This window comes from Bactrocera dorsalis, chromosome 6, assembly GCF_023373825.1.
Source record: "Bactrocera dorsalis isolate Fly_Bdor chromosome 6, ASM2337382v1, whole genome shotgun sequence".
Classification (NCBI taxonomy): domain Eukaryota; kingdom Metazoa; phylum Arthropoda; class Insecta; order Diptera; family Tephritidae; genus Bactrocera; species Bactrocera dorsalis.
The window spans coordinates 22,760,799-22,773,325 of NC_064308.1; positions in this window are offsets into that span (position 1 = coordinate 22,760,799).

The window sequence follows — 12,527 nt, forward strand, 5'->3', positions numbered from 1 at the left end:
AACACTGGAGACGTGTCTTCCGTCCTTCACAGCAGGAGCGATCGGGGTTGTGGCTTTTCGATCAGGAGACAGCCAGGTAACTTGGTGTGTTTTTTTGTGCCGGAATCTAGTACTACAGAAAACCATATTTCAGGCCCCAGCGAAGTCGATAAGCCTAAACCCATTTGAGGATGTTTCCTGGTGGAGGCTGAATTTACCGACTGTTGCGCCAAAGACACCTTCTTTACTCACTCTGATGTTAAAGTCACCAAGCACGATTTTGACTTCGTGGCGGGGCGCTCCTTTGTATGGCCGCTGTAGTAAAAGACACAAGGACCTACTCGCCTCAGTCCTTGTCCCGTCCATCACATTTTTTGGACGATGGTGATGTCAGCCTTAATTTCACGAGGACATCAACCAGCTGAGCAGCGGCACCTTCCCATTTGAGGAACCGGACATTCCAGGAACATGCCCTCAAATCGTAGTCCTTAATTTGTTTGCCATGGTCTCCCATCCGAAGCTGGTTGCTATTTTTCATTGGGTACGTTTTTTTACGTGGCGGGTCCCAAGCCCAGACCACAACCCTGAATCACCTTCTCACTTTAGCTCGCCTTTAAACGGATGTTTATGGACGCCAGAAGGTACACCATTTGACGCAGGAAAGAAATGAAGCATCTCAATGTAAAAATCATTACGATCATGTTTCTAATGATGTAGTGGCAGAAATAGACGCTGAGGGCGAAGCCGGATGTGAAACAGATCCTTTTAATTTTTTACCAGAAAGTACCTGCTCCCGTTTGTCCAGCGAACAGTGGCAGAGAAGTCATTAAAACTTAAAAGCGACACTGGATCGTGAAAGGTTACATAAAACTAAATGAATGTACTTTAACTTCCGTTCTCCGATTGAGTCAAACAAATTGAAAATAACAGCTGCATCAGTATGTTTGGCATCAGTCGCCCTTTTTCATAAGTCCTGACATAGGCAACTTCATTTCACTAAAATTGAAGACATCGAAGTTCCATCTATAGTTCACACAGACTTTCTGCAAATGATGAGAAAGCATTGAAAGTGTTTGCGATTCGAGCAAATTTCTTCCATTCCGTTCCGATGTTGTCGCTACCATTCCAACAGACAACAATGAACCAGTTTACTCCAAGATATACCCATTCCCTATGAGAGCTGCTGATTTCGGAAATCAGGAAATCAAGGATTTACTAAAAATTGCATTATTCCACCTTCTAGGTCTCCATCCCTGCCGAAGCACCAGGAGGATAGAGTCATGTGTAAAAGTTCAGGCAAGTGAGAAAAGTTCTCGTATCGCCATTTACTTGGGAGTGGTCAGAAACGATTATTTTACATATATCTCAAGCAGCTAACGATTTCCGGCGGTAGACCAAGTATCCTCTGGGTAACCAAGAGAGCATACTCTTGTAGAATCCCCAGAAGGGATGTAGTGACTACGGCGCAGAGCATACTAAAATTATAGAATATAGAACACTAGCCTTCCAGCCTACTGAATTGCAGTGAAATCTCTTGCTTCTATGTGTGTCCATCAGAGATCTGCAATTGATACCAATAAAATTAGTGCACTGAAATTATGAGCCTCAAAAATTTGAGCAAATGAGTAATTCCCACCAGAACAAAAACAACGGAAAGTATTTCTACACTTATGAGTGACAGCAATTTATGACTCTCTCAATAGTAGACCAATAATTTGACTTTACTCATTTTTTTGAAGGAGGAAATGAAAATACGTTGAATGAGTTAAAGAATAAAATTGTAAATTTCGTGTCGTTCGTTGAAAAACAGTTTTGTTATTGTTCATTTTTGTGTTTTGGTATTAAGGGGTTTTTGTAGAGGTAAATATACTGATATTTATATTATATATTATAATTTATTTTAAGTTGCTGTTACACAATGGAGTCTAACGAAGACTTGGCGGTAAAAATTGCATAATCTCTAGTAGAGAGCATTCTTTTCCTAAATTCAGCGTGCAAAAAAAATTTAAAGTTTTTTATCAAAACTTATTTGCTTTTATATGTACCTTTGAATGAGTATTTTTTCACAAGTGCATTAATTATAATAAAGGGTGATTTTTAAGAGCTTGATAACTTTTTTAAAAAAAAAAACGCATAAAATTTGCAAAATCTCATCGTTTCTTTATTTGAAACGTTAGATTGGTTCATGACATTTACTTTTTGAAGATAATTTCATTTAAATGTTGACCGCGGCTGCGTCTTAGGTGGTCCATTCGGAAAGTCCAATTTTGGGCAACTTTTTCGAGCATTTCGGCCGGAATAGCCCGAATTTCTTCGGAAATGTTGTCTTCCAAAGCTGGAATAGTTGCTGGCTTATTTCTGTAGACTTTAGACTTGACGTAGCCCCACAAAAAATAGTCTAAAGGCGTTAAATCGCATGATCTTGGTGGCCAACTTACGGGTCCATTTCTTGAGATGAATTGTTGTCCGAAGTTTTCCCTCAAAATGGCCATAGAATCGCGAGCTGTGTGGCATGTAGCGCCATCTTGTTGAAACCACATGTCAACCAAGTTCAGTTCTTCCATTTTTGGCAACAAAAAGTTTGTTAGCATCGAACGATAGCGATCGCCATTCACCGTAACGTTGCGTCCAACAGCATCTATGAAAAAATACGGTCCAATGATTCCACCAGCGTACAAACCACTCCAAACAGTGCATTTTTCGGGATGCATGGGCAGTTCTTGAACGGCTTCTGGTTGCTCTTCACCCCAAATGCGGCAATTTTGCTTATTTACGTAGCCATTCAACCAGAAATGAGCCTCATCGCTGAACAAAATTTGTCGATAAACACATTTCGAACCGAACACTGATTTTGGTAATAAAATTCAATGATTTGCAAGCGTTGCTCGTTAGTAAGTCTATTCATGATGAAATGTCAAAGCATACTGAGCATCTTTCTCTTTGACACCATGTCTGAAATCCCACGTGATCTGTCAAATACTAATGCATGAAAATCCTAACCTCAAAAAAATCACCCGTTATAAAGATTTATGAATTTTATTAACTTTCGTTAGTTTTAAAACCAGGCTGATTTTGATTGATTTTCAAATAAAAACTATTAAAAATAAAATCGAGCTGCTGGTTTATTAGTAGTAAGCTTTAGAGTTTACGTTTTTCATACGAAAAATCTTCATTGTTGCGTATTAATCTGTATGAAAACATTCAAATGTGTTGTGGAATCTGATAGCTGTCGGAATCAGAATTGAACCGATCAAAAAAGTAGTAGGTGTCATGAATTCAGATATTATTGATTTGTTGTTCGAAACAGAATTTGTATCGGTTTTGGGTGTCACGGAAACCAATTTTATCGGTTTTGCTATCAGAAAAAAAGCTAGAAGATAGTCGCTCACAGATTTGAAATATAAGTAAAGAAATCAAGTTCTTTTATTATTTCGAATTTATTTATCTTCATTTCTATAGGGGAAAACATAAGTATAAAACACGAAATGTCTTAATTATTGAGTTTTTGGAAAAAAAACCGTATATTTAAAGATATTAAATTGGTCTGACAGCTAAGCAATCCTGTCTTGAATTCTAGAACACCCCTGATTACAAATAAGTAGTGAAATAAATAAGCAACATAGATTAAAAATAAAAAAACAAAAACACAATAAAGCTAAACTGAAAATACTCATGTCACTTAAGTCATTCAAAAATACTATTGGTGCTTTGACGTAATTGAATTATTCGGCCCTGTCGTAGAATCCGACTTGGAATTGGTTTTTGCCGGAAATGAAAACCGATTTTTTGGTGTCGCGAAATTCTATCGGAATAAGCTTTTTTCGGACATGAGCAAAACCGATATTCGAATCAGCTGTTCCATTGATGTGTTAAATTAAATTTACGCTTATTTGTAAACAATAGAGCATTTTTATAATATTTGAACTGTTTTGTGAAAATTCAAAGAAAATAACTGAAATGTATTATGGCAGCTGCAATTGCCATATTACTTATGATGGAGGAGGAGCAGCAACACAGTTTAAAGCGGCGAATATTACGAGATAAGAGCAACCCTCTCGAGCTGCCGGAGTCAACGTATACAAAACTTTACTTCAATAGCTATGTGTTTATAACTCATTTATTTGCAGATTTATTGCTCAATATCGCTTAAACAAAGAAGCTTTTGTTATGGTATTGGACAAAATTCAGCCACGCTTACGTTCATCGACGATTCCCGCAGTGCTTCAACTTGCTGCAACGCTTCGTTTTGTGGCCCATATCAGCGATCAGTGGGAAATGATGCAAACATAAGTATGGCAAGAAGCACTATATCTGAAGTGCTAACACCAGTGATAAAAACATTAGAGCATTCTATATGTCATCAATGGATACAACTTGCAATGGGAGCCAGTGAAAAACAACACTCCAAAGACTATTTTTATAACAAATATAGAATTCCTGGCATCATTGGCTACATCGATGGAACACATATTAAAGTTATAAAGCCTTCCACTGATGAACACCTCTACTTTAATAGAAAAGGATTCTTCAGTAGGAACGCTATGATTGTAAGAAATACAACAAGTTTATGCACCAAGTTACTATCAAAGGTTTGCGACAGTAATATGACGATTCGTGCTGTACAGAAAAAACAGTCTTTGCTTAAGTCTGTGCTGTGAGAGTTCACTTTTGACTGATTTTCTTTATTAAAATTTCTTCCCTCAATACATTTCTTAATTCCAATTTCTTAACTATGTATATATGTATATGTGTGTATGCTTAGTGTGCATACACATGTGTAAATATGTATTATATTTTTATTGCATTTTTCAGATACCAACGCATTGATATTTTATAGTTTTTTAGATTAGTGCATCTAACGCACTTATACACATACGTACACACGCTTGATACTTTCTTATCTGTTGCTTGTGTGCATTAATATTTCGAGTATGTATATTTTGTATTTTAATATTAGTATTATGTATACTCTAATTTATGAGTTTTCTTTTATGTGCAATGATTTTCACATTTTTATGAGCAAGTCTCATATTACAATTTTGTTGCTTACCATTGCACTTGACATTTAGTGGACTGTATATACTTTTTATTTAATTTATTGTTTCCATGTATATTTTTATGTATTAATGTAGTTGTGTCAAAAATATAATTTTGTATATATAATTCTATCTTAAGGTTACAAAACTTTCATGTTCATATCTTTATGAACATTCTGCCAGGGGCCAAAGTTGTATCTTAACTTTACTTGTATATTATGTTTTATTATTAATATTTTTAATTATGTCTAACTGGAAGTTCAAATGGAACAGTCACAGTTCTTGTTACACATTTGGATCTTATATATAAAATAGTAATGATTAATGCTATTATCAAAACTAATGTTAGCGAAACGTGACCACTTACGTGATGAAAATGTATACTTTTTAATTTTATATTTTCTGTTTTGAGGAGTTCTATTTGTTGTTTAAGATGTACGATATCTTTGGTATTGTTTATTAATGTTGAATCAAAAGGTTTTATTTGTAGTTCTGGAATATCTACCTATCAATATCTTTAACCCAAGAAGAGGATAGCAATTCTTTTTTAATTTCAGATTGTACGTGATGAGATGCTGTTACAGTTACTCCTTCATGCCGGACTGTGCATCCTTCTCTTATTGTCATAATGCCTTGACTAGGGATTTCCATATGCATTTGTTGATTATTATCACATTCTAGATATATCATTGCTTTGCTAAATAATTTGTAAAGCCACCGATTTTGAGAAGATAATTTTATCCAAACGTTTTCATTTTTAGAAGGTTTGAAATCACATGCTTCATTTTCTAATTGTTTTAAAGCTGCTACTTCACATGAATTATCCGTCGCTGATTTCCAAGCTAAATTTCCAGGACATTGGTAATGATTCTCTGAGTTAGTAGAACATTTATCTAGATCTACTTGGTTTATAAGTGAATATTGATTCAAATCAAACTTGTATATTAAATATTCTGCCTTTATTTCTGGAATAATCATATTCCCTTTGTAATTTATTGGAAGTGGATTTAATTTATATACGTTTGACGGTTCATACGATATTAAGGGAATTTCTAGGTTTATGACTAGCCGTGAATCAACAATTAAACCTTTAGCAGTCATCGATTTATAAATTTCTTTTAATTCGTTACCCGATTGTCTTCCAGGTAGTATTAATTTGTGTGGTAGTTTGTTTCTAATAAATTCAATTTCTTTATTAAGTTGCGAAGGCTTTAATAGTTTTGGATTTATGCGACCATGATTTATGTCAATTAGAAGATTAATTATTGAAGTTTGGATTTCTTCATATTCGTCCATAACTATTCCTATTGAAATGGTTAATATTTGAAACATCAAGGTCATTCGTTCAGCATTTTGATCTTTTATTAGTTCGTTATAAAATTTATTAAGTTGTTGATTAATTTTCTCAAAATTACGGTTAACTTCATCTGTTGTCTTTTTTAATATATTTATGGTAGAATCAACTACCGATGTCTGCCTTTTAAACAATTTTGCTATATCTTTTTGGTTGTCGAAAATATTTCTAATATTTGATTCCATATTTTCTCGGTCATCAGCATCCATAATTCGGAATAATATATGGTAAATTGAACCAACGAATTCGAATGGTGCTCGCTTTTTTCTATTTTGTTTTTTCATAAACAATTCATTATTTGCTTTAAGACTATTATATTTGTCATTTAAAGTTGCAGTAATCATTATGCAGGCATCTTCGTAATAGGTCAATATTTTGCATTGATTTTCAAGTCTGTTAATAAATTCTTGTATTTTATGCATCCGATCATAATAAGTACCTAATTCGTAATAGACTATTAAATTCCATTTTGAATTTATTATGTCCATTTTACTAATTGGTTCCAAATATATTGCTGTATTATTTTTTAGTTTAGTCACTGAAGCTCCTGATTTAGATGTATCATTAATGTATAATGACTTAGTTTGTGTTGCTAGCATGAGTATCGTTAAGAACCACATCATCAATTGCAGTATTTTTTGTTATTCTCGAAGTCAGCAAACTTGTCACATGATTTACTTCCTCTGCTCAACTGCTGTTTGTTACCTCCAGTGGGCATAATTTGTGAACGGGCCGTTTAAGTATGCCATTTTGTAATTTTAGAGTTACAACTCTTATATTTCCATCCTTTCCCGGATGAGTTTCAATAATTTTTCCTAATGGCCATTTGGCTGGATGAGTTTCTTCATCTTTAATAATAACTATTTGTCCTTGTACGAGATTAGCTTGTTTGGTTTTCCACTTCATGCGTTGTTGCAACATTACAACATATTCGCTTTCCCATCGTTTCCAAAAGTCTTTTTTAAGTTTTTGTATTAATTTCCATCTATCTAATGAACCTATTTGGTTATCATTAATTGCTTCTGGACAATCTATTATTGGACATCCTATTAAAAAATGGCCAGGCGTTAAAACGTCTATATCGCTTTCACTATCTATCGCACATAAAGGTCGTGAATTCAGTACTGCTTCAATCTGTGATAGCAAAGTAATCATTTCTTCAAATGTCAATTTAGTTTCGCCTATCACTCTTTTTAAATGATATTTCACCGACTTCACTCCTGCCTCCCAAATTCCTCCGAAGTGAGGAGCTGCCGGGGGCCCGAAATGCCATTGAATTTTATCTGCTTCTAATATGGGAGCTACGGCTGAATTATTTTTGATTGCCATTTTAAAATCTCGGTCTAATCTTCTACAAGCTCCGACAAAATTTGTTCCATTGTCCGAATATATATGTTGACTTTTACCTCTTCTAGCAAAAAATCTTTTCAAAGCAGCTAGGAACGCTTCGGTTGTTAAATCACTTACTGCTTTTAAATGAATAGCTTTTGTTGCCATACAAACAGATACAGCTATATATCCTTTAAATGTTTTTTGTCCTCGCCCTTTTGAACATTTCATATGAATCGGTCCTGCATAGTCTATACCAACGTGTGTAAATGGAATTGACATAGATACTCGGAATTCTGGAAGATTTCCCATTAATTGTTTTGCTACTTCTTTGCGGTAACGTACGCATCTACTACAAGTTCGAATTGTCTTTTTTATAGAATTCTTCAATCCAACAATCCAGTAATTCCTTCTAATCATTGATTCCATTAACTTGTTTCCTCCATGTAAAGTTATTTTATGAATATTTTCAATTATCAATGATGACAAATGTGACTTATTTAATATTATTGGGTGCTTTTGATTAAATTGAAGATTTGAATTACCCAATCTACCTTCTACACGAAGGATTCCCTTATTATCCAAAATTGGATTTAAGCTTGCAATGCTACTTTTATGATTAATTTCTTTTTTTATTTCTAAACTTTGAATTTCCTCTCTAAATTGTAATTTTTGCTGATATCTTATTAACATTTCTTCAGCTTCCTTCATTTCAGATTTAACTAAGTATTCAGGGCATTTTTTCCCTCTTATTCTTTTTACAAATCGCAAAATATAAGCTACTACCCTTATTAATTTGCTTAAACTAGAATATTTAAGTATTACCTTATCCAAGAAATGTAATTCCTCTGAGGTTGTCACATACGTTGCATCGATTTGAATAATCTTCTTTATTGGCCAATGCTGTTCCTCTTCTCGCAACCATTTTGGTCCCTTCCACCATAGATCGTGTTCTATTAGTTTGTTCGCCAGTACCCCTCTGGTTGCTACATCAGCTGGATTGTCCTTTGTTCCAACGTGTTGCCATTTCGCATTGGAAACAAGTAATTTGATTTCTTCTATTCGTGTTCTAATAAATCTGTCTTTACTTTGGCAATTATTTATCCATGCTAACGTTATAGTTGAATCGCTCCAAGCAAATATTTTCATTTCTCTGTTGATGACTGTTTTTATCCTTTGCAGCAATTTAGCAAGTAGGTGAGCCGCGCATAGTTCCAGTTTTGGTAACGTTTTCTTATTTTTAATTGGATTCACTTTAGTTTTACCAGCAACAATTATTATAACTGATCCAACTTTAGCATATACAACTGCTGCATAAGCTTTCTCTGAAGCATCTGCGAATCCATGTAGTTCAAATTTAAAGTTGTTTTTAGTTTCAAACCATCTAGGAATTTTTATTCGTTTTATCTCTGGTATATGCTGCATAAACTCTTGCCATTCTTTTGTTAAATTCTCGTCAAGTAACTCGTCCCAGTTGAGTTTCATCAACCAAAGTTTCTGTATAAATAACTTTGCTATAACGGTTGTTGGTGAAAGCCATCCCATTGGGTCGAAAATTCGCGCTAAATCAGACAAAGCTTGTCTTTTTGTAACCAGCTTTTGCGTTGAAAGATTCGTATTGAATCCAAACATGTCTTTGGTAGGATCCCATTGAATACCCAATGTCTTTATTGTTTCGTCTTCTGCTATTTTTATTACTTCATTCGCGTTATTTACCGGAATTGTTGTTATGATTTCACTCTTGTTTGACATCCACTTCCTTAAGTTAAATCCATATTTTTGTAGTTGTTTCGATATTTCATACTGAATGGCCTTACATTCATCTATTGAATCTGCTCCTGTCATTAAATCGTCCATGTAGAAGTCGTTTTTAATGATGTTTGAAAGCAAATAGTTGTGGGGCTCGCATAGTTTGGCAATTTCTTGTAAAGTTCTCGTTGCCAAAAAAGGAGCTGATGCTGTCCCATATGTAACTGTTTGTAGTTTTTATTCTTCTATCGGCTCTCCTTTTGTTTCTCTCCACAATATACGTTTGTAATCTTGATCACTATCTGTTATTTTAATTTGTCGAAACATCTTTTCAATATCACTAGTTAATACATATTTCCAAAGTCTCCATTTGATTATAATGTCAAATATATCTCTTTGAAGTCTCGGTCCCATGAAGAGGATGTCATTTAAACTACTTCCATTTGTAGTTTTTGCAGACGCATCGAAAACTACTCGTAGTTTAGTCGTTCTACTGTCTTCTCGAATTACTGCTTGATGTGGCATATAGTATTTTCCGCATTTATTTTCACTTGCTTTTTCCATGTGGCCCATTTCTGAATATTCTTTCATAAATTGCATATATTGTTGTTTTAACTCGTTATTTGTAGCGAACCTTTTCTCAAGGTTAAGAAACCTCGCCATAGCTTGTTTGCGAGAATCGCCCAATTCTTTTTCTTGTTTGAAAGGTAGATTGACGACAAATCGATTATTTCCATTTCTTACTGTTGTTTTTTCAAAAATTCTTAGGCATTCATCATCATCTGCTGTATCTGCTGGAGTTGTAGTGTCTTCTATTTCCCAACACTTCTCCAATGTTGTAGTAACCGCTGCTAAAATTGTATTGTTTTTTCTCGGTTGTTGTAAAACTCCCGACAATATCCAGCCCAATTTCGTAGCTTGACCTAGTATTCGATCCTTTTTAAATATACCTTCTTCTAGTATGTCGGCATATATGTCACTTCCAATGACAATATCGATTCGATCTGATTTATTGAAATTGGGATCAGCTAAAGTGTAGTTTTTCAATTGTTCTACATCCCATTTAAACGTTTTGTCTGGTTGAGCACTCGCTAATTTCGGCAAAATTAGTGCTTCGACATTGTACGCCTCGTTGCTTAGGAATCTCGGCTTGATTTTAATGTTGATTTTATTTTTTTGGGATCCTTGATCGATTAGAGCTCGCAATGTCACATACTCTCCATTTGCTGCCTTCACCCTTATCTGTGCTGTTGCTAGGAGTATCGCCATTTCCGAATGTTTCGTCATCATTGTGGAATATGTTTTTGTGACATTTTCTTCACTTCCTCCTTTTCCTTTTTGGAATTCATTGAAGTGCAATAAATTATGATGATTTCTTTCACACTTATTGCACTTCTTTTTATTATTACATTTTCCTTCATATACGTGATCAAGGCAAATATAGCATAACTTGTTGTTTGTTGTGAATCTTCTTCGATTCATCGTAGTCAATGTCTGAAACTTTCTGCATTCACCAATTTGATGCCCAGGAACCTTGCAGTATACACAATTATTTTGTCCCGCTGTATAAAATGTAGGTGTTCGCTGTGGCTGCTTTTGATTGTTCCATTTAGTTGGTTTTCTGTCGCGTATTGCTTCTAGAGCTTGATATTGCTGTTCCAGAAAACTGAAGACTCTAGGCTTTGTATATCCCTACTTTTTTCTACGTTTTGCTCGTATAAACGTAGACTTTCTTTGTCTAGTTTTCGAACCACTATCCGAGCTATGATGGCTTGTTCGTCATTTAAATTTAGATTTAGCCCTTTTAAAGCATAAATGCATTCTTTGGAGGTATCTAACAGCTGCTTCATGCTTTGTGCACTTTCTCCATTTGCTGTCGGTTGATCAAGTAGTCTGTCTACTTGTGCTGTAAATTGTAGCCTTCTATTCTCATACCTTTCCTTGAGAATTTGCCAAGCAGCTTCATAATTTGTTGCTGTTACTGGTAGATGTTGAATTAATCTACCAGCTTCTCCACCTAATGATGTCTTCAATCGGAACATCTTTTCCACTTCTGTAAAGTGCTTCGAATCATGCACCAAACTTTTAAAAAGATCGTGGAATGACCACCATTGTTTCATTTCACCGTAAAACATCGGAATTTTAATTTCCTGCAGTTTTATATTGGAATACATTGTTTGTGGTGAATTATAATTATTTAATTTCTCCGTTATCCTTTCGATGATGATTTTGTATTCATGACGAAATACATCTATTTGTTCCTCAATAGATTCTTCAGTTGTTTCAACTAATTTGATATTTTGAGTTTCAAAATATGATTCTTCAACATTTATTGTATTTGAAGCTTGGTTTTGAATTCTCTCATTTGCTCGAGAGAATCTAATGCATTTCTTCCTATTTCATCCATCGTGCTTTTGAGCATTTTTGCTCGACGTTGATATTTTCTTTCAACGCCAGACGCGGCTTCAGGTGGTGCGACCTGAATAGTTTGTGGCGTAGATTCTATTTGAGACATGCTGCTCACTGCTGAAACACCTTCGGCAGTACTTTGAATTCTTAAATTCTGAATAGAATTCTCCATTGTTTGCATTACATGCTCGAAGTAGTTCTTCGCAATGTATTCCTCAGCTTCTTGACTCTTCTTAGCCATTATTTTATTATGATTTGCAGTAAACTCTTTCATAACAGTCTGAATATGATCCATATATTCCAGACATGAAGCCTTTCTTATTTTTCCGCTCAGGATTTTCTGCTCCTCCAACGCAGCTAGATCTCCCAACTCCTTCTGTCGTGTTAGCAAATTCTTCATATTTGCTTCTTTATAGATGGTTTTGTATATATATATATTTTTTTTTTTGCACTGTTCTTTTTGTTATAGCCACAAGGACGCTTTTAAATTTTTTTTTTTTTAACTTTTACTAAAAGTAATTTTTATAAATGCGGGTAGTCTTTGCTATTCCGGCTTACATTTATTTTTACTTGGCTAAGTAATGCTCTTTTTCTTTTAAGAGGCTTTTAGTACTTGCACTTGCTCGATTCTTTTTCAAAAAGAGGATCGAAGGACCAAATGTACAGAAAAA